General features: G+C 46.2%; 1 protein-coding gene across 2 annotated transcripts in view; it reads right to left on the reverse strand.

Moving 5' to 3' along the window:
* LOC116537140 (calcium-activated potassium channel subunit alpha-1-like) overlaps positions 1 to 23,121 on the reverse strand; it is a 529,994-nt gene that overhangs the window by 345,125 nt on the left and 161,748 nt on the right. The gene's annotated exons all lie outside the window — the stretch shown is intronic.

Below are 23,121 nucleotides of genomic sequence, written 5' to 3' on the forward strand. Positions count from 1 at the left end.
TCAAAAAAAAAAAAAAAAAAAAAAAAAAAAAAGAGTATGTTTTCTTGTATTACTTTTTAAATCTTCAAATCTTCATAAAGAATTTACCGGCAAGAGAAATGGTCCTATTTCTATTGAAAATATATCTTAATCTGATGCACTAAAATACCTACCAACAGGCCTGGTGCTGTGGCTCATGCCTGTAATCCCAGCACTTTGGGAGGCCGAGGCAGGCAGATCACAAGGTCAGGAGTTCGAGACCAGCCTGATCAACATGGTGTAACCCCATCTCTACTAAAAATATTTTTAAAATTAGCCAGGCATGGTAGCACATACCTGTAATCCCAGCTATTCAAGAGGCTAAGGCAGAAGAATCGCTTGAACCTGGGAGGTGGAGGTTGCAGTGAGCCAAGATTATACCACTGTACTCCAGCCTGGGCAATAGAGTGAGACTCCGTCTCAAAACAAAAAGGAAAACTACGAACAACTATTGAAAGAAAAAAAGTTTCTGTTCTTTGCTATAAAATTCCATTTCCGGAAACCTATCCTGAAAGAAATAAGCAGAGATGGACAAAATTATATTGTAAAAACTGCCTTTATTTTGAGGTGTTGCCTTTAATAAGAAATAAACTGGCAAGAAACTCAATGTCCAACAACAGAAAATAAAGACTGGACATCTTCATGATGAACTGTTGGTAGGTATTTTAGTGCATCAGATTAAGATATATTTTCAATAGAAATAGGACCATTTCTCTTGCCGGTAAATTCTTTATGAAGATTTGAAGATTTAAAAAGTAATACAAGAAAACATACTCTTTTTTTTTTTTTTTTTTTTTTTTTTGAGACAGAGTCTTGCTTCATTGCCAGGCACCAGGCTGGAGTGCAGTGGTGCGATCTCGGCTCACTGCAACCTCTGCCTCCCGGGTTCAAGCAATTCTCCTGCCTCAGCCTCCCGAGTAGCTGGGACTACAGGCACGCACCAGCACACCCAGCTAATTTTTGTATGGGGTGATGCTATTAAAAATAGTTTTGAAATGTCAGCAACCACAAGGGAAATGCTCATTACGTGTTTCTAGGTTTACGAAACAACAAATAAGCCGAAGTATTCATGCACGTAAATGCTGGTGTATGCATCTCTCCTCGGGACCCACCGGCATACAAAAAGAATTTAGAAAGAGTAGATATCTTTGGATAGAGGTTTCAGGGATTAGGGTGGGTGGGGTGGGCTGGGCAGAAAACTTTTACTTTTCATTTTATATCTTTATAAGTTATTTCAATGTTTACCATATGTTACTTTTATTGCATTTTACTTTTTCAACTATTTATTTATTTTTAATTTAAAATAGAGAATGTGTCTCACTCTGTCACCCAGGCTGGAGTGCAGTGGTGCAATCATAGCTCACTGCAGCCTCCAACTCCTGGGCTCAAGCTGTCTTCCACCATGCCTGGATTGCTTGCTTTCTTTCTCTTTCTCTCTCTCTTTTCTTTCTTTTCTTTTTTCTTTTCTTTCTTTCCTTCCTTCTTTCTTTCTCTTTCTTTCCCCTTCCTTCCTTCCTTTCCTTCTTTCTTTCAAGACAGAGTACAGTAGCATGATCTCGGCTCACTGCAACCTTTGTCTCCTGAGTTCAAGTGATTCTCCTCCTTCAGCCTCCCAGGCAGCTGGGATAACAGGTGCCCACCACCACGTCTCGCTAATTGTTGTATTTTTAGTAGAGATGGGGTTTTGCTATGTTGGCCAGGCTGGTCTTGAACTCTTGCCCTGAGATGATCTGCCTGTCTTGGCCTCCCAAAGTGCTGGGATTACAGGTGTAAGCCACCATGCCAGATTTATTTTTTATAATAAGTATATTCTAAAGCTTTATGTATATTATGTATATTAACCAATATACATATTAACATTTATGTATATTAAGCAATCTATGTTTTCAGAATAACATTTCATTTTATAATAATAAAATACACCCAAATGTTTTCTGCAATGCAGAATTACAGACATTGCTTTCTCTTTATAATTTTTCTGTATTTGCCAAGTTTTCTACCATAAACACATAATTTTATTATCATAAAAAGCCTCCTTTTAAAAGCTTTAAGGTATATCATTAGTAAGAGGATATACTTTCTCTAATAAGAATTTGGGTTTCACCACCAGTCATGTCCTGCCTCAGACCCACTCAAAGAGTCATACTGTCATGAGTAGAGGGGATAGAAGGGCCCCATGATACTCATTACAAGAGGTTACCAAAAGAGTAGACCTGATAAGGTTTGACTCTATATCTCCACCCAAATCTTACCTTGAATTGTAATAATCCCCATGTGTTATAGGAGGGACCCGGTAGGAGGTAACTGAATGACGGGGGCAGATCTTTCTCATGCTGTTCTTACATAGTAAATAAGTCTCATGAGAGCTGATGGTTTCATAAAGGGGAGTTCCCCTGCACATACCCTCTTGCCTGCTGCCATGTAAGACATGACTTTGCTCCTCATTTACCTACTGCCATGATTGTGAGGCCTCCCCAGCCAGGTGGAACTGTGAGTCCATTAGACCCCTTTCCTTTCTTTGTAAACTACCCAGTCTCAAGTATGTCTTTATTAGAAGCAAGAGAACAGACTAATACAAGATTCAAACCCTACTGGCTTAGCCAAGAGGCTCAGCTGAAGCCACAGCCCTCAGCCCTAGACCCTTGAGATACAAGGGGCCCCTGACCAGTGGCATCCCAGAATTAAACAGAGCAAGAATCTCTCTGTCACCCTGGGCAATACACTAGACAGAGGCTATCAGACAGATAAAAAGAGGAACCCTGTACCCCTGAAGTTGATCTGATAACCAGCGAGAGGTCACATCTGATATGTGCAATGCCCTGCAGGGGTCGCAAAGATGACTTTGACCTGGACCCTGTCTTCAAAAGAGAGTGCAGTCCAGGTGAGTAGGTGAGAAGGCATGCATGTACCAACTCAAATCCCAGGCAGAAAGTAACCAGAGCCCTAACAACAGCAGTATGGATATAGGGCAGTTGAAGTTCAGAGGATGGGAGCTCACTTCCAGCCTAGGGTGCGAGGACAGCTTCCAAAAGAGGTGATGCACAAACTGGGTTTGAAGTCTAGGTGCATTCAAATACAGGCCAAGTGTGTCCCTGCCCAGAAATAGACAGTCTATGCAACACGTGAGCCACATGTTCGAGCACCTGCCCTACCTGCTTTATGGGCAAGGCTGCCAGCTGCAGTCATATCAGGGCATCTGTGTTTCTAAGGACCTGGGTGCCTGGAAGTCTTTTCTCTCCAAGGCATGTATCTCAATTACAAACCTGCAGGAAACAAAAGTGTGTGGAGAGTCACAAAACGTATTTGAAATTTACAAGACTTTCACCACAGGAAACTAGGCCTAACAAGTATTTTCCTGTGGAACACCCCTGGATTTGATTAAACTCCCCAGTCAACGTCTCTTTCCTCCTGCAAACTTTGCTAATAGCAGTGAAAATAAAAGCACAGATCCTGTATTTACTTAATGATCTTGGCCACTTTAGACATGAGATGGCATTCCAAGAGAGCAAAGTGCTTTTTAACAAAATTCAACAAGACCCTGCCCTTTCCTCCACCCTCCCACCAGAAGGAACTCTCATTCTCTGATCTTCTCGCCTGCCACAACCCCGAGGACAATCCAGGCAGTAAGACTGGCCATGCCTCCTGGTCATGTCCCAGACCTGATGTCCTCATGTGAGACCCTAGATAGGGGAGATGATCACATCTGAGTTATATTTGACAGGGAGAGTCAGGTGGGTGCCCAAAACGTGGCTGACATCCAACCAGCATTCTTTGCTAGATGGAGTAGGGGAGGCGGGGTTAACTTTTGCAAAAGTTTATTAGAGAATAAAGTAAGTTTGTTAATTAAATTGGAGCATGAAAGACATTTGGATGGTGAGGAGGAGGCGAGGTGATGATTTGTTTATAATTGACAAGGTTGTATCTAGCTACCGGGATAGTAATTATACACTTTATAAATATGCAAAAAAAATTCCTTTCAAACAACAGGGGTTTAAGGGAAAATCCTGTTAGGGAAGTTTCTGTCTGCCCATGAAAATGACACCACCTCAAGAGCTGCTGGCCACTTGGCTTCTGTCAATCACAGCTGTAAGTTGGGGACTGAATAATCTCTAAATACCCTTCTAAAAATGAGGCCTTTTCCTGGAATAAGTACTTAGCCTCCATCTGCTTCTGATGATGTTTTCTTATCTCAATTCAGGGACAGGAGGGATCCTTCCTCTTGTGTCTGATTCGCTGTTTTTGTTTTTACTGATTCATATTTAAGTTTCAGCTCTTGGATCCTCCCTAATCAAGATGCTGAGAAAGATGCTGCACAACGCAGCATCTCAATTAAGGGTGGGCAGATGTGAATTCAGATCCTAAATTTGGGAAAGTTCCTCCATCTCACCTGGAAAACAGGGATGGGAGCACCTAGTTGACGGGGCTGCTATAAGGACAGAACCTGGTGCAAAGGCAAGCCTGGTACCCAGTTAACACTCATTATCATGCCTCTTAGGTTAAGTCATGGTAAAGGAAACCTTCCAGGTTAACTTCAGGCCCCTGATAATTGGGGATTTCAGACTGACCTGTTTGCATAGAGTCTAGCTTGGCCCTGTGACCAGCGTTTGCCTCTTTAAGAGCTCCTAAGCACTCAGTTTAACAATCCCAATCCAATCAAGGTTATTTCCAGAGATCAGCCACGACATCGTTAGAATACAGATTCCAGAATCCATCTTCTAACACCCACTGAGAAATTCTAACAAGCACAAGAAGTTCCAGAATGCTAGATGAAAAAAAAAAAAAAATCTTATCTCACCATTCAAAGATTCTCCAAAGAAAGTAGCATGGACTAGATCTCTCCTCCCACCCGAAACAACTAAAAATTCAGACAAGACGTTTGCGACAACAAAAGGATTTTCAGACACTGGAACCCAGTCAGGGAAGGACAGCAATCCCTGAGAGAGGAAAAACCAAGTGAGGCCTACAGTTGTCTCAACTTCTGTCAAGAGAGTGTCCAAGCCACAGCAGAAAGAAGGGGGACTCCAGCAGGGCCAAGATGTCTCCCTGAGTTGAGGAGATGAAGTTTGGATTCCAGGGAGGCCAAGGAGGCTGGAATTCACAGGCTACAGCACCAGAAAGGAAAGCGCTGCCCAGTGAACACTTGAGATCACCAGAGGGACACCCTGAGTATTGGCTGAGACAGGCATGTGTGAAAGCTATCCAAGGCTGGGGAAAGAAATGCCCTAAAGGAGCAGACAGAACACTTCTCAAAGCTCATACAGGGCTGGGAACAGTTTATGTTCCCACCAACCAGAGTGGAAACCTCAAGTTCACAGAGCACCTGGTAGAGAACTCAGAATAGCAATGTCTCTGTAGTGGGAAAAAAATTAGCCCTAGATTAAGGAAGCTCTGGTCCCATCTAATAAAGCTCAAAGGCAAGACCCCAAAAAAGATCAAACTGTTTCCATACAACTTAATCATGTCCTAGAAAATAAGCTCAAGAATGTTTTATGGGAGTACTAAGATATCCAGCAACCAACAAGATAAAATTCACAATGTCTGGCATCCAATCAAAAACTACAGGCATTCAAAGAAGCAGAAAAATTGAACCCATAATGAAAAAGAAAAATAAGTCAATCAAAAGACTCCTCAATTCTGCAATCACATCTACAGTGTATTTCAGGACCCAGCCATAGAGCCCATCTGGTCCTAAGAAATGAATTTCAAAGTGCCTCTCTAGTTCCCTGCAAGAGATTGTCTCTTTTTCATTCTAAAGACAGCAATCCTAGATGGAGATAACAGAGAAAAAATAAATAAAACAGAAATGCTCACTTTCTAGTTTGTTTTTCTGTTTGCTAACTGTGTCACATTTCCCAAGCAGTGATACTCTCCCATCTCGTTCATCTTCCAGTTCTCTGCCTACAATTTTACAAAGGTTTGTGGCTGTCTTTAGCCGTTTTCACCAGTTTTGTGTTTCAGCCTTCCTCAACCTCCTTCCCTCTACCCTAAGTTAGATGACCCTTCATTCCTTATTCATAAAGTTCTGTCTGTTAAACCCAGAGTTGGTCAGCGATCACTATGCATGAACATTCTCTCTTCTTCTGGTGCCCTTATATTTTCCTTCTTTACTTGGGGATTCACAATTCAATATTTAATTAGTGGAGCATACTCAAAACGCCACGGTTGCAGCCCTCTCCATCACTCTTGGGCTATATTCTCTCTTAAGGTCTTCATATGGACTGCTGTCTAAAACAATCTAGAAGACCAAGAAATCCAAAATTGGGCCCAAGTATACTAGGGTTGTGGATCCAAGGCATCCATCCTATGTGAACTGGATAAACTGCAATCTGTCTGCACCACTGATCTTTCTGAAATGAGAGCACCTAGTTGGCCAGGCCACTAGGACGACGGACTCCACCACAAGTACCTTGCGGCAGTTGGCTTTCACTTCCTCCCTATCACTGCCATATTAATCTTCATTCCCTATACTCATAAAGTTGTAGAATAATATATCAGCTTTGATCTCCTTCAGTTATTCATGCATTCTTTCATTTTAGCAAACAGATATTTACTGAGTACCTAACCATGTGCTTGGTAATACTTTCCAACCTTCAGAACCAAGCTCTCACACCAAGCCCAAGAGATCGCACAGGCAGGTATCCTCACTCCCACTTGAAAGGTAAAGAGGCTGAGGCTTCTAAAAAAAAAAAAAAAGACTAAGTCTAGCTCAGGGTCAAATAGTTTATGGGACTCGAACCCAGGACTCCCAGACCCAAGCCTCTCCTGGCCAAGTCTCACTCAAAGCAATCACAGGTCCAGCCTGGTCACAGTGATGAGTGGGACTGTCCCCTGCCCTCCCTGACCAGCTCATTCTAGGCTTCCTCAGAATTTCCTAATTTGAGTGCTCCTTTGCCATCTGAGGCTCAGTGATTTCCTTCTCCTAGTTCATTCACATTTGATGGGTTCTCGTGAAATGTAGGTGAGCTTCACCTGAATCTGCACCTGTCCTCATTGCTAAGGTGATGAGCTTGTGTCAAGCAAGCCTGAAGGATCCGAGGATGAACTTGGGCAGGGCTTGAGGCCACTACTCCCGGCTCCCCTCCTCTCCTCTCCATGAATCACCTTCAAGGACACTTCTGTCAAGCCTGACTCACACAGAAGGCTCAGCCCCGTGAAATGACCAGCCCCTGGGCCAGAGCAGAGAGCCAGAAGGCAATTCCCTCCCGCATCACTGCCACACTGGGCGGAAACTGGGTCAGAGCTGGCCAGCTCATTCATTTAATCCAAATGCCCCCTTTCCATTCAGCTTTTATTCTTCAGAGCTTTCAGTCCAAGGAAGCACTATTTCCTCTGCAAAATAAACAAAACAAATTAAGCCCATGCTCTTTGATCTCAGGGCTTTTGTGCGGCTGATGAACTGAACAGAAATGATTGGCCATCTTCCTGGCATCTCAAAGACACTGCAAAAAATCAGCTATGGTTTCCAGCCACCTGCCAGGCACCGTGCTGACACAGGAGCACAGCTAAGGAAGGCACTCTTTGCCGCCCATTCACCCACAGAAGCAAGGATAGTCTGAGGGAGGCATGACAGGGGCAGTCACAAAAGTCAAAGACTGTGAGGCAGGATTCGTCTTTGGCCACACAGGCATGGATTCTTCTTCCTCTACTCATTCCCACCCCAGGGACTTTGCACTGGCTGTTGTCCCCCATCTGGCATACTTTCTCTGGAGATCTTGGAAAGCTGCTTCTCATCCTTTTCATCTCAGCTTACACAGGACCTCCAGAAAGAAGCCTTCCCCCATCAGAAGTAGCCCCCAGACTCCACCCGCATCGCTCTCTCCCGGAACCCTGCTCTATTATCATCTCTGCACTTATCATAATCAGAAATGATCTGGTGGCTGCATTTGTTCTCTGGTTTGTTTTCTGTTTCCGCTTCCACCTCCATGACAGCGGGGACATCATCTATCTTGATCAGTGCCGTATCCCCAGCAGTTAGCAAAACGTCTGGCATATGGCATGAGCAAGGCAAATGTTTGCTGAAGGAGGGCGGCTGCATGGAGGAGACTGGGTTCTCTTTCCAGTGCCAGCTCTGCCTGCGTCGAGCGCTATGTGGCGCATCTAGACCAGGATCCACATCCATGGGATGGTTTCCCTGGGCTGCAGAAGTGCAGACCTGCACTGTGGGAGCAGGACTGTGTGCTCAAGATCAGGGAAAGCTGCCCGGAAAGATGAGACACAGTCAACTCTAGAGAGGCAGAGAACAGACAGGGTACTTTCCCAACAGGCTGGCTCTTCCAGGACAGTTGAAGGACAATAGCCATTAGGATCCCAGACCAAGGGTATAGACACTCTTACTACGGGTGTTTCTCTGAGCCCTCAGACTCCCCATGTTTAAGATGAGATGGTTGGATTATTGGTTATGAATTATGCTGAATCCTTTGGCAGCACAGACCTACTTGATAATCTGAAGATACCAACTTTCTTTCTGGAGAAATGCATGTGCTTACATAGAAACAAAATATGCCTGCAGTTCCTAGAAGGGTAAGGGCCCCTTGAAGCTCATTCCCAGCCCCAGGATGAGAACATCACACTTAAAGGTTCTTGGGCTGCCCTGCTGGTCATTGGCCTGCTTGCTCTGAGACCCAGTCTTTACCCCTCCTCTATGGACTGTGGACTACACTCCCCAGGCTCCCTCGCTCTTTCTCCTAGGGAAGTCTGTTCTGTTCAGCAGAAATGCAGGCAGAATTCTGCAGGGTGGGGTGCAGGCAGAATCCAGGACGTTTCTCCCTCTCTCTGTATTTAGTGGCATCTCAGATAGAGAACATTTCCATCATTACATCTATGACCTCTAGGTGTCCTGCCCTCCCCAGAGCCCTTTCCTCTGTGGTCCTGCCCAGCCCAGCAGGCCTTCTATAGTTCCAGCATCCAACAGGTGCTGCTGGAGCCTGAGTTCTAGAAAACGAGCTCCTCCCTTCCCGCTCTAGCCCGAGGGAGGCTGGCAGCTTCCTGCCATTGCTCTTCTCTGGGCCGCCTCTTCATTTTTTGCTTGGCGTTTAATCTCCTCGGACACATTTATAACTAGTTCCCCATATAAACTCCTTCTACTAGATATTTTGGCATGAACTCTGGGTTTCCTCTGGGGTCCCTGGTGGGATCAGTGTCCCTCCAGCCGGGGACTCTGGGAGCCTGGTAGCTTCTTGGAAAGGCCAATCTGAGCTGAATTCACAAATCCCTAGGAAGGTCAAGAAGATGGAGGGGCTGGGAGAACCCACGTTGCCTGCAAGGGCAGTGCCCCCATCCTGTCTGGTTCCGTTCCAGGAAAAAAAGCGAAATATGAAAAGCCTCACAATCACAATGCAGTTGAACTGTTTACTGCCTTTTTGTAAATTAGGGAAACAAATGTAAGGCCCTGAGCAGCCTCCCATCAAATCATGCTCTTGCTCAGATCAAACAGCACCCCGAGTGAATGTTCCTAGAGTTCCTACTTGGGAGATCATGCTAGCTACTAAGTCCCCCCTGCCAAAAAGACCCGATTATACAAAGTGGGGCAGCAGGAAAGCCAGTCCTATAGCATCAAAGGAACACACTGTCTGAATTCCGTCAGCCATGAGCAGGCATCCTCCACCCAGGGAGAATGCGGCCAGTGCACTGTGCCCTAGAATGGCCCCACGCAGAACACCTTACCTCCTCACTGTGCTGGCATCTTTTAACAAATAGCCCTATCTATGAGCTCCTTTGTTCCTTCCAGCCATTCTAAAGATAGAGCAGGCACCAAGCCCAGGGGTACAGGCAGATCCTCCTCCCTGAGGACCAAGGCACAGAGAGGTTCCAAGGCCACACAGCCACTTGGACGCAGAGCTGGGATTAGAATCTCGCCTGGACAGGGAATGACTTCAACTTACACACATGAACAAACAAATCTCAACACCCCGTTATGGTGGGGTTCCCCAGGCACAGATGCCTGGTAGAGGTTTTAGTGCAAATTTAATCATTTGAAAATACTGACACTCAACCATTTTTTTTAAATGTCAATTTCACATGGCTTACGTGAATAGTTCATTTGGGTAGTGATCCCAGGGAGAACCAGTCGGGGACTGGGGAAATAAAATGGGAAGGTGAAAGGGCAGGGTTTGTTAATGGTCAGGACAGTGCTGCAGACAACTAAGACTCAGTCCTACTGGGGACCTCCGGGAGATGGGGGAAAACCACCCTGTCCAACATGGAAGGCACTAGCCACGTTGAGCTATCTACATTTAAATTACTTGAATTGAAAAACTTAGTTCCTCAGTCCCAAAATGTGGTTATTGAGCCACATTCCAAAAGTTCAATAACCACAGATGGCTTGTGGCTATCATAGTGAACAGCACACATAAAAAACATTTCCATCACTGCAGAAAGTCACAGGGGCAGCACTTGGATAGCACATGCCTCAGAGCTGTGCCATGCAAGGGGTGGAATCTGAGGTATTTATACTCCCATCAGGGTCTATCATTGGCAAGGGCTGCACCTGGGAGTATATGTTCCAGGCACTTCCAGATGTCTTGGCTCACACTGGCAAGGGGAGGGAAGGCACTGGCAGTAGGGGCATTTGAGTGGGATAGGAATAGAGTGGGCTAGGGGCATGGGCAGGGTATTGACAGCCTCTGCCACAATCACCAGCCCCTCCTGCACATCATCTCTGCTCTTGTCGAAGCACCTCTGGACACAGGCATTTTGACAGCTCTTTCCCAATGGGAACGTGGCCCCAGAATCCTCTGACCTAATGAGAAGCCATTCTCCCTGGGGACAACACACAGAGAAAGACACAATCCAGGCCTCCCAAGCATTTGTGATCTACAGCAAGCAGCTAGGACACAGACCACAGCACGTGGCAACTGTACAAACACTGACTAATAAGCTAAAACAGGAAATCTTTATGGAGAAACCCTTGTGAGCAGTGCCTGGCTAACAGCATGTAGATGTTGCCTCAAGAACCGTCTAGCATTTGAGAGACACAGTTAGAGACTGAGCATCCCCATTAGGCAGGCTAGTTCCTGAATAACCACATTATTGCGGTAACCAAAACAGTTTTGAGACATCACTGCACTGATCACAAACCTGTCCAGGTCAAGGAAGTGAAGACCAGCACCCAAAATCTTCTCAGCTTAGCCTTCCTCCCAAGGGCCTGCTCTTGGCACAGCACAGTGGCCAGAACACAGACTCTCTAGAGTCCACTGCCTGAGTTCATGTCTCATCTCCTACTTCCTCACTGCATGGCCTTAGGCACACGATTTGATCTCTCTGAGCCTGTGTGTCCTCATCTATAAAGTGGGCACAATAACAATAACTTTCCAATATGGTTGTCAAGAAAATTAAATGAGTCCATGCTTTTAAAGATCTTATAACAGGGATGGCAAACTTTTTCTATAAAGAGCCAGATAGCAAATACTCTAGGGCATTGCAGGCCACACAGTCTGTCATGACCTCTCACTTCGATCTTTGTAGCAACAAACCAGCCATAGGCAATATGTAAACACATATGCCAATAAAACTTTATTTACAAAATCAGATAGTGAGCTAGATTTGCCCTGCAGGCCATAGTTTGCTAACCCCTATGTTAGAATGATTCTTGCTCTATAGTGACTGCTATATGAATGTGTGTTAATAAAGTCTGCTGGGCTCTCCCACCTCTCAGATTCTTCTTGTATTAATTTTCTCTGCCTCCTTCTCCACTCATTCTTCAAGCTCAAGAAGCCTTCCTGAAATAGTGTGAAAATTCCTCAAAGGGCTCAAAATAGAACTACCATTCAATCTAGCAATCCCACTACTGAGTATCTACCCAAAGGAAAAGAAATCATTAGTCCAAAGAAACAACTGCACTCATAGGTTCATTGCAGCACTATTCATGATAGCAAAGTCATGGAATCAACCTAAGTGTCCATCAATGGATGGCTGGATAGAGAAAATGTGATACACACACACACACACACACACACACACACACACACCATAGAATATTACTCAGCCTTAGAAAAAATTGAAATCATATCTTTTTCAGCAACATAAAGGGAACTGGAGGCTATTATCCTAAGTGAACTAACTCAGAAACAAAGTCAGACAGAAAGTGATAGGTACACTAAACACCCATGTTCTCACTTATAAGCAGGAGCTAAACTGGGTACACGTGGACATACAGAATGGAATAATAACACTGGAGACTCCAAAAAGTGGGACAGTGAGGGGGTGTGAGATAAAAATTACCTATTGGGTGGGGCCTGTAATCCCAGCACTCTGGGAGGCCGAGGTGGGCGGATCACCTGAGTTCAGGGGTTTGAGACCAGCCTAGCCAACATGGTGAAGCCCCGTCTCTACTAAACTTATAATAATTAGCGGGGCGTGGCAGTGTGCCCCTGTAATTCCAGCCCCTTGGGAGGCTGAGGCAGGAGAATCGCTTGAATCTGGGAGGCAGAGGTTGCAGTGAGCAAAGATCATGCCATTGCACTCCAACCTGGGCAACAAGAACAAAACTCTGTCTCAAGAAAACAAAAATTACCTATTGGGTACAATGTACACTATTTGAGTGATGGGTGCCCTAAAAGCCCAGACTTTACCGCTACACAATATATCCATGTAACAAAACTGCACTTGTACTCCCTGATCTCTTTTTCTTTTCAACAAAGAGGCCTCTGTGGACCCTCCCTCTTTTCTTAGCCACATCCTTAGAGAACCTCTAAGTTGCTCTTCTCTGGTGACACTTGTCCCACCCTGCTATTTGTGGGGCAACGTGTTTGCTGCAGAATTTTATTGTTCCTATAAAATGAAGAGATGATCCAATGTCTTCATTTCACAGGAAGGGAAGTAAGGCCCAGAGAAGCCAAGTGACTGATTCAAGGTCACACAGTGAGGGCAGAGTCAGGACCAGACATGGATGTGTCTTGATTCATGATTCAGTACAGTCTTGCGCTTAATGAGATGTCAGTACTGAGGAGAGTCAGTCACAGATCACTCATCCTTCTACCCTTGATTTAGGACTGAACTAGGTTGCCCCTCCACAAAGGTTCTTTACTTCCTGCATCAGCACCCCTCCAGGCAGAGCACTTATGGGGCTTGTTGCCCCAACTAGACAGGTCTGGCTCACTTCTGAGTCTATCGCATACCCAGCATGGGCCCACGCACACTCCAGATGTAGTGGTGTTGGTCCTGTGTGCTTTGTCGTCCTCTTCCTCCCCTGTGAGTCTGCCCATTGCCCAGGGGACACCCAGGATAGACTCACAGACCTTCCCCAGGGAACAAGTCCTGTTCATGCCTATCTAAGTCATAAAGGCAAATTCCAGAGCAGCCTGCAGCTGGGACTATGTGGGACTCCCACTGATTAGGGGCCTTCACAGAGGCCCAGTCCAAAGTATCATGCTCACAGACACACACACATGCACACATACACACAAGCAGACACATGCACACACTAACATAAACACACACACACAAACACACGTACACACAGAAACATCCACACACTAACATAAACATACATATGCACATACATACACACATTCACACAATGAAGCAGGTACACAGACACATGCACACACTAACATAAACACACACAGCACACACAGACAGATGCACACACCTAAATACAAATATACACATGTATACCCACACTGATGCTGACACATACACATGACCACACATAGATATAAACATACACAGATGTATGGATATGCCAACACATGAATGTGCACACAAATACCCACAAAAACATATATACTTAAATATATATATGCATGGGGAAACATAACTGCATACATGTGTGCACACACACTTAGAAATAAAAACACACATTTACACACGTGAACACAAATATATGCACTCAGATAGACATATAAACACACATGCACACACACAGACATGTAAACATACACATACACCTATAGATGCTAATGCACTCAGAGGGACCCTTATATACCTGTGCACACATGCACACAGGAACAAACACACACACTTTCACACATGCACTTACACACTGTGTGATGTTTTTAGCATTCACCTTTACAGATAGACATGGGAGCTTTCCCAGGAAGATATAAGGTCCCTGGGAAAGGGACTGTGTCCTGTGTTCCCTGCCAGGCCCCATCCACCCACAGCATCTGCCTGGAGTCTTGAATACAGATGATGCTCACGTTTCCTCAGTGGAGAGATGAATGAAATCGCCCCATGCCTGGGCCTTGGGTCCATGAGCGGAGCTTGGCTCAGGGAGCCCATGCTATCTCTATCACCTCTGAGTTTCCAAGCCACATTCTCTTACCCCATTCCGGCTTGGGAACCAGCCAGCCTCTTTTACCGGCCTCTCGGCAGAATGCTGCTGATCCACACCTCTGCCAGAGGTGAGAGACACCCTGATGAAACTCAAACCAAGTCTTGACTTATCTGGGGATAGCTGAAGGTCCTCCTGGGGTGGGGAGAGAGTGGAAGAAACCATTGTCTAAAGTGGTCCTGGTTCCATTCTCCCAGCATGTAGATTTTTGGGCTGGACTTTATGAGTAAAAACCACAGCCAGAACTCACTTCTACCGGAGGTGACACGGGGCATGGCCCCACCTGCTTCCTGTCATGACACTGTCTTGCAAAACTGGCTCAGTGAGAGTCCCCTGCTTCTTGGCACCATCACGCCATACTGTCCCGTCACCCCATCTGGACCTCAGTGCTTCCTCTGCTTCTATAAAACAGGGTGAATAACCTCTGCATCCTAAATACCAAGGATAGCATCAAGGAGAAAGGACTCTGACCTCACAGGAGGTGGGACCAAGGAGAGGGGCAACTCACAAAAGCCTGAGGAAGAATATTCTTTGGCGGCACCTCCCCGATGAGCAGAGAGGAGCCGCTCTGCAAGTTAAGTAATTGATGGAGCACATGCTAAAAATACAAACTAGGTTAGCACTCAGGGTGGTTTATTGCTCCAAGAGGGAGTTAATTCAGGCACTCAAACCTCCATGGAACAGGGGCTGTGAGCCCAGAGCAGCAGGCTCCTGAGCCAGGAGGCCTCATGGAACCCAGCTGAGAAGTGCTGTTTACTTAAAGCCTGAGCAAGACTGAAACAGAGAAAATGAGCTGGGGAAGCATAAGGTGTAGCAGAGAAGGGAACGCCCAGGCCTTAGGAGCATGAGGGAAAGAAAGGAAGCAACATGCAAATTCGTAACAGGAAGTGAGACAGGTGACAAGAGCCGGAAGGGCTACTCCGCCCTAGATTGGGCTGCAAAGACCCCAGCCTCCCAGCTTCATGGAGCCCCTTGCTATTCCAAGTAAGCTCCCAAGACCAGTGGCATCAGCATCACCAGAGCTCTCATCAGAAATACAGAATCTCAGGCCCCACCCCAGACCACCCGAATCTGCACCGCCACAGATCCTCAGATTTCCTGTGCACACTAACGTTTGAGAAGCATGAGATCAGGAGTCAAAATCCCTGAGTTCTGGTCCAGCCATTGCCATCAAATTGCTCTGTGATTTTGTGAGGCTTGTTTGACCTCTCTGAATTTCTTTGACCTCTCTGAATTTCTCTGAATTTCTTCATCTGGGCTATGGGATGATTGAACCTTGTTTCTTTCTCCTAGGTTCTGAGAGGCTCAAGTCAGACACTTCATCTGCAGCCCTCGGAAGGGTGGGAGGGCCTTAACAAATAAATGGTTCCATTTTCTAACAGGCTGCCCCCTTTTCCTTTCTTGGAGTCATTAGTACACAGAGAGGCAGATGGGGAGATGATCCTTGAAGGACACACTGCTGTCAGGAAGAAGTCTTCTTAATGTCATTTTAAGCCTTGATATCTCTCCATTAAAAAAAAAAAAAAAAAAAGACTCTAAAGAAGCAGCCTCTTCCTAATGGGGAAGCAGCGGATCTGAGTCATGCTAAGTAAGCCAGAGCATTTCATCTAGAAATCCCCAGTCTGGTGTTACCCATCGCCTTTGAGCAATTCAATATCACTACTGCACTTGAAAAATGAGGCTTCCAGGGCTCAGAGAGGTTAAGTGAGTGGGTCACAGTCACACAGCCAGTGAGAGGCAGAGCCAGGATGGGAAGCCAGGCTCCCAGCCTTCTAAGAGAAACTCTTTTAAGTACCTCGGGGTACCTGAGTCCTTGACAGCTGACCCAGACTGGTATGAGGACAGGAAGGGAAAAGACATTCTGACTATTGCCTGAGATGGACAGAGTTAAGAGGATAAATCTTCCATGGGAGGAAATGATATCATAAGGGTTTATATAGAAAGTTTCTAAATTATTGCTTAACTTGTTTTATTGAATGCATTGCTTTCTTCCATTAGCCCAGGGCTGAAGTGACCAATTACCTGCCTTCTGCTCAGGATGGCGGCTGTGTGTAAATCAGCTTGGGTAGGTAACAAAGGAATAGCAAAAATTCTAAAACTGATGAGAAACTTAAACATATCCCAAAATAAAACACACACACACTCAAATATTAAGTAATTCAAATATTCAGTTCTGAGATGGCCAGGCCTGAGATTCTCGGCCTCCACTCAGAGACAAAACACACAGTCTCCGATGATGCTGAGCTTGGCAGCGAGGACTCTGCATAGCCAGGATCCCTGCCCACAGCTGATTTCCAAGACAGCTGACAGCAAACTTCATCACCTTCCCGGGGCTTTACGAAGGACCCTTAGGATGGGAGATTCAGCTAAGTGCAAAGCTGGTACCTGCAGACCCAGGGGCACCAGTCAGTCTGCAGCTATGGAGGGGATTTTAATGCAAATGGTAAGGCACCTTTGCTGGGCCCTGCCATCTGGCCCCAGGATGGCACCTCCTGGGGCTGCTTGGCCTTTCCCAGGTCTTGAAAGGCATTCTGGTATTATATAAATACTCAAGAGTTTTGGAGTTAGAACAGCCTGACTTTGATTCTGGATGCTGCCACTCACTAGTGCTGTTTGCCTTGGTCGAGCCATTTAAACATACCGGACCTCAGCTTTCTCATCTGCAAAATGGGGATAATAGCAATGCCAGTGTCAGAGGGCTATTGAGAGGATTCAATAAGGTAACATATACAAGGCACCTGGCAAACAGCAGGCATCTAATGAGTGTGGGCTCCCTCCAACATAGACCAGAAAAACTGGTCCAGTGGTAGCCTCTCCCTAGGAATATTCTCTCTCTTCATACATTACATTGAGAGGGTGAACCAGTCCAAGCCAGATTCCCAATTCCATCCTTCAGTCCCAGGCTGCTCCAGAAGGCACTCCCCATATGGTGGTCTAGATGTGTGACGCCTCCCGGGGCTGGGCAGTCCACAACCTGCCTCAGTCTATGGAGACGCCCACGGGATGCTTAAGAGGGAAAGAACAGATCCAAATCCACCCTGGCAGAAAATGGGACCATCCCAACAAAGTGTTCCTGGCAGGAGCTCAGCGGGCAGGAGGTAGGACGTCCAGCAAGAGCACACCCTTGGCAGGAGCATCAGGAACTGAGGCAAGGACAGACCATGAGGTCCAGGGCTGCACCCACCTCTCCCTGGCCCACACCTCTCTGCCCCTCTGAAGCCTGGCTGTCCTCACTCCTCGATCCTCCGTGCCTAGCATGGACTCCCCACACCCAGTCTCCCTCACTTTGCCTGGCCCCCTAACTAGATAGCAAGCTCCCCGTGGGCAGGGGAATGATATCAGGGTCTTCTTGAGCCAAACACACTGTACTAAGAAAGCCCAGGTCTGCGTCGTCTGCTGGCTAGCTGCTGCTTCATATCCAAAGCCCGACTGACACAGCCACCCTTCTACCTCAGAGGGTAGTTAGAGAGCCCAAATGATGCTTACTCATGCTTTCAACAAACATGTGTTGAGAACCTACTGCATGAGCTCTGGAGTGCAACAGTGAAATAGGCAGACAGGATTCCTGCCCTCAAAGAGCTTATACTCTAGTGAGAGACAAAGGCCAATCAAGAACACAAACAAATACTACATATTATCTATGTGTTAAATTGTGATCAACTACAAGAAACAAGTTCACTGCATTTTATAATCAACCACTGAAGGCTTCAACCATCACAGAAAGAGTGATGCAAGACAGGTTGAATCTAGCTCTAGCAAGATAGTAAGAGGCCAGAAAGGTAAGGAGGGGAGAATATGAGCAAACAAGTCTCCCCTGCAGGACATTTCTGTCTGCTGTGATGCCCGTTCACAGAACTGAGGGCTTGCCTGTTCTGTCACGTGGGATGCTGATGCCCACGAGGGAGGCAGGTTGTCACCTTCCATTTGAAGCCCTAGAGAAAGTGAGGCTGCAATCACATAGACAGGACCCGAAAGAAAGAAACAAGGGAAGGAGAGAAAAAGGAAGAGGAGAAGTAAAAAAAGAAAAAGTAGAGAAAAGAAAAAAGAAAGTCAGAACCCTGTGCTAGGAAAAATCCAGCTAGAAGAACACAGAGCCTATCCTGTGATTTTGAGGTGACTTCTAGGCCAGACTGTGAAGGGCAGCATGTTGTAAAGCCACTGCCACCTCCATTTGACGTGTACCATCACCTCTCCCAGTTCTTGGCCTTACATATTCACACCTGTTTTTTAAAAACTCTTACATTGCAGCTGCTTCTAAGAGGCTGAGACTCAGTGAGTGTGTCAGTTTTCATCTTAATTCACCACTGTATCGCCGCACTGTTGGCAGAACAGGCTTCACGCCACATAACTACACTTTAATCAACCTCTCTGTTGGTTGCATTTTTTGATGATGGAAAGTCCGTCTCCAAAGCCATCGTCTGTACTAATGTTGGCTGAGCACTGCTCAGCCGATGTAATGCTGAGCAAATAGAAGATCCCAAGGGACTCCAGGGTGCCAGTGTGATGATCCCACAGGGTTCCAGACACGGCAATTTAGTTGGACTTCATCCTCAGTCATGGAATCCAGTGGCAGAACTCGATGTCACAGCATCAGAGCTGCATGGACACACAGAGTCGCCAGAGCCTATAAAGGCCTCCTTTTCCTCCAGTGCCTGCATTTGCCCATAGGGAAAGCCAACTCGAGGTGAAGGCTGGTTCCCAGGTTTCCAGACTTGGGAGAGGACAGTGGTCAGAGAGTCCAGAGTGGGGAGTCCAGAAGTTTCAGAAAGGCAGCCCCATAAGGGCAGGGAGACACAGCAGGGCCACTTGGCCACTCACCAAGTTCTACATTCACAGGGACCAGGAATTTTAGACCTTGAAGCTATTCCTGATGAGGTTATGTATTCATTACTGGAGATGTGTTCATGGAAGGAAAAAATACGGCATTAACCATCGGATTAAACTTTTATCCTGTTACCATCTCATTCTGAGAGTACACTAGGGATTAAGTTTACAAATTATGTGTTATCATTTGAATAGTACAATCATATTGTTTAATTGCTTTTATTTTTATTTTATTTTATTTTTGAGACAGAGTCTCACTCGGTCACCCAGGCTGGAGTTCAGTGCTGCAATCTCAGCTCACCACAAACTCCGCCTCCTGGGTTCCAGCAATTCTCGTGCCTCAGCCTCCCAAGTAACTGGGACTACAGACGTGCATAACCACGCCCGGCTAATTTGTGTATTTTTGGTAGAGACAGGGTTTCACCACGCTGGCCAGGTTTCTCCTCGGTTTATCGGTATTAGACAGCTTAGGATGCAATTAAATATCCACAGGCCATACATGTCCCCAAATTACAGAGCTCCTGACCTCAGGTGATGCACCCACCTCAGCCTCCTAAAGTGCTGGGATTACAGGTATGAGCCACTGCGCTGGTCTCATTGTTTTTATTTTTAAAAGCACTCATTTATTTAACTCACGCAAACATTTTTAAACAGATCACCATTTGCATAACCCTGCTTTGATATGTCTTCTTTTTTTCCCTATTCTGTCAGAACCAGGGGATTCTGGAGTCAGAATGCCTGCCATCTTCTATCGCTGTGTGTCTACAAGCAAGTTACTTAGCCTCTCTGTGCCTATTACACGCTGATTTATGTTTCCCACCCAAAATTCACATTGAAGTCCTAACACCCAATACCTCAGAATGGGATGTATTCAGAGACAGGATATTTAAAGATGTGACAAAGTTAAAATGAGGTCATTGGGGGCATGCTAATGCAGTATGTCTGGTGTCCTTAGAAGAAGGGGAAACTAGGACACAGACATATACAGAAGGGAGATGATATATGCACAGGGAGAAGAAGGCAGTCTTCTACAAGCCAATGAGAGAGGCCTGGAACCGACCCTTCCTTCACAGCCCAGAGAAGGAGCCAACCCTACCAACACCTTGATCTCAGACTTCTGACCTCTAGAACTGTAAGAAAATTAATTTCTGGCCGGGCACAGTGGCTCATGCATATAATCCCAGCACTTTTGGAGGCTGAGGCAAGTGGATCACGAGGTCAAGAGATTGAAACCATCCTGGTCAACATGGTGAAACCCTGTCTCTACTAAAAATACAAAAATTAGTTGGGCATGGTGGCGTGCACCTGTAGTCCCAGCTACTCGGGAGGCTGAGGCAGGAGAATTGCTTGAACCCAGGGAGTGGAGGTTGTGGTGAGCCGAGATCGTGCCATAGCACTCCAGCCTGGTAACAAGAGCGAAACTCCGTCTCATAAAAAAAAAAAAAAAAAGAAAAGAAAGAAAATTAATTTCTGTTGTGTAAGCCACCTGGCCTGTGGCACTTTGTCACAGCAGGCCTAGCAAACTAATACAGTGCCTCCCTTTCCTCATCAAGAAAATGGAAATAACAGTCCCTTCCTCACAGAGATGTGTTGAGTTCCCAGTTCCCAGCACTCAGTAGGTGCCCAGCAAATGTTTCCTGAAATACTTATCATCAGTACAGTCTTAATCCAACCTGGTCTCCTCATGCTGGTTTCTCTGACTCTTCTGTGTGAGAAAAGAGGCTTATAAGAAAGCAGAGAACAGTAAATTCTGCAGGCAAGCCACACACTTCACAATCCCCACCATCCTCCCCGACCCCTTCACCCCAAGTCCCTTAAGGTCGAACGGCTTGAGTCCCAAATCTCCACTTGCATGAAGTTTCTTTTGCTCTAGTTATGCACTTTGCTGGCTGTTGCAGGACCTGCCTGCCCATCTGGTGTTCTTTCCACCCAATGCCTTCAAAGGCCCAAACAGGAACCCTGCCTTCCCTTGGTTTATCAGTACTAGGATGCAGTTAAAGATCCACAGGCAGGCTGGGTGTGGTGGCTCAGGCCTGTAATCCCTGAACTTTGGGAGGCCAAGGTGGGTGGATCACCTGAGGTCAGGAGTTTGAGACCAGCCCGGCCAACACGGTGAAACCCCATCTCTACTAAAATACAAAAATTAGCCGGACATGGTAGCGAGTGCCTATAATCTCAGCTGCTCGGGAGGCTGTGGTAAGAGAATTGCTTGAACCCAGGAGGTAGAGGTTGCAGTGAGCCGAGATCGTGCCGCTTCACTCCAGCCTAAGCAAGAGCAAACTCCACATCAAAAAAAAAAGAAAGAAAATCATGGAAGATCCACAGGCTATCCAAGTCCACAAATTACAGAAATTAGAAGCCTCTCCTTTCAGTTTATTGGAGAAGGGAGATTTCTGGTCAAGACATCCTCCTTTGAGAAGAGGTGATGAGCTGACACAGCTCTGCACAGGTTCCCTGGCCACCTAAGGAAAACACAGCGTTTTGGGGGCAGCATCAGAACTGGGTCTTCTCAAGAAATGTGTCTTGATAAGGGTCCCTGAATATAACAGTTGCCAGAGGGGACTCCTTGAGGCCTATAACAAGCTGACTGGGGGTCCTAGAAAAGTTCTCAGAGGTGTGTGAACTCACTAGCAGCTGACTGAGAAACTGGGAGTGGCTCAAAAACCTTTAGAAACCAATAAGAAGTTCCGAGGTATCAGCAGTGAGCCCCAAAGTGTGGTCAAACTGAAAACCCCAGCTCTTTGCTGCCTCAGCAAGGAGCCAGGGATTCAGCAATGGTGTCTTAATCCAAACCTGTATGGCCATGGTAATTAAAATCAAGGTCATTTAGAACCCAGAAACCAAAGCCATTCTGACTGTAGAGGGAATTTTAATTTGTTAATGGATCTTTCGGCTGATGGCTGAGGGGAAAGATAGCAATTCACAATGGGTTTGAGGCCAAAAACAGCACCACAGCGGCCAGAAAGCCGCTGATAGATCCTCAGTCACTCTTCAAATGCAGCAAGGAACAGTCTGGGCTACCCAGGGATACAGATTTTTTTTTTTAACTTTTTAATCGGCTAATAGCAGATGAAGACCTAACAGTGCTGCCAAGATTCTGCTCCTTCTGTCAGCCGTGGTGAGAAAGGGGCCAGGGTCAGATGCTTCTGGCTCCCTTTGCTCTCTGAGATTCTTTTGGAGGGATGTAGGAATTTGGGGCTGAGGAAGAAACCCCAAGGCCACTTTCTCCACTGGTCACCACTGCAGGGATCCAGGAAAGGGAAACAGGTGAAATTCTCAGATCCCTGTGCCAATCCTGGAGAGGGCCTGAGACATATACTGTATTAATTTACCCCATATATGATTATGGGCTGCTTAAACGGTGCAGCAGATGCGATGGAGACTCAGCACACCGAGGAGGTGATGCCCAGAATCGTGTCACTGAAGCTGCTCAGTGTGTGCTGCAAAGGGAAGACTTGGGGTGGCCTCAGATGGAGGAAGGGCAGGGTGGCAGAAGAGCTTCACCCCAGAAATGTAAACCAAAGGCCCAGCACCTATCCAGAACATCCAGCACTGCCGGAAGAGCCTGTCCCCACACGACGGCTCTGGGCAGGGAATCTCCTCCTAACCAGTGACAGCTGTCACAGAGGGCGCTCTTCAGTGGAGAAGAAAAAGAAGAATCTAATTCCTGAATTTTATTTTTAGCTGCAAGTCAGGCAGAAGAGCAGAAAGAAGGCACTTGACCATAATCCTGATCATACTGAATGAGTAATTTAATCATTTTTAAAGCCTGTGCGCAGGATCTGCCATCTTACTGGGGTCTAACTTGGGAAACTCTCACCTGATTTCAAGCAATCAGAGTTTCTCTGCAAAAGCCACCAAAAGCTACTTCTCAAGAAGCACAATTTCTAGGCATCTGTTGTGTCCAAAAACTTAGATTCTCTTGCTTTGTTCCTTGAGCTAAGTCAAGCACAACTATGCCAGCTGAGGTGGTGAGAAGGAAACTGGGGTGGGGAGTGGGGCGGGCA

This window comes from Sapajus apella, unplaced genomic scaffold (genome assembly GCF_009761245.1).
Source record: "Sapajus apella isolate SASKATOON/1434 unplaced genomic scaffold, GSC_monkey_1.0 scaffold107, whole genome shotgun sequence".
In the NCBI taxonomy this organism is placed as follows: domain Eukaryota; kingdom Metazoa; phylum Chordata; class Mammalia; order Primates; family Cebidae; genus Sapajus; species Sapajus apella.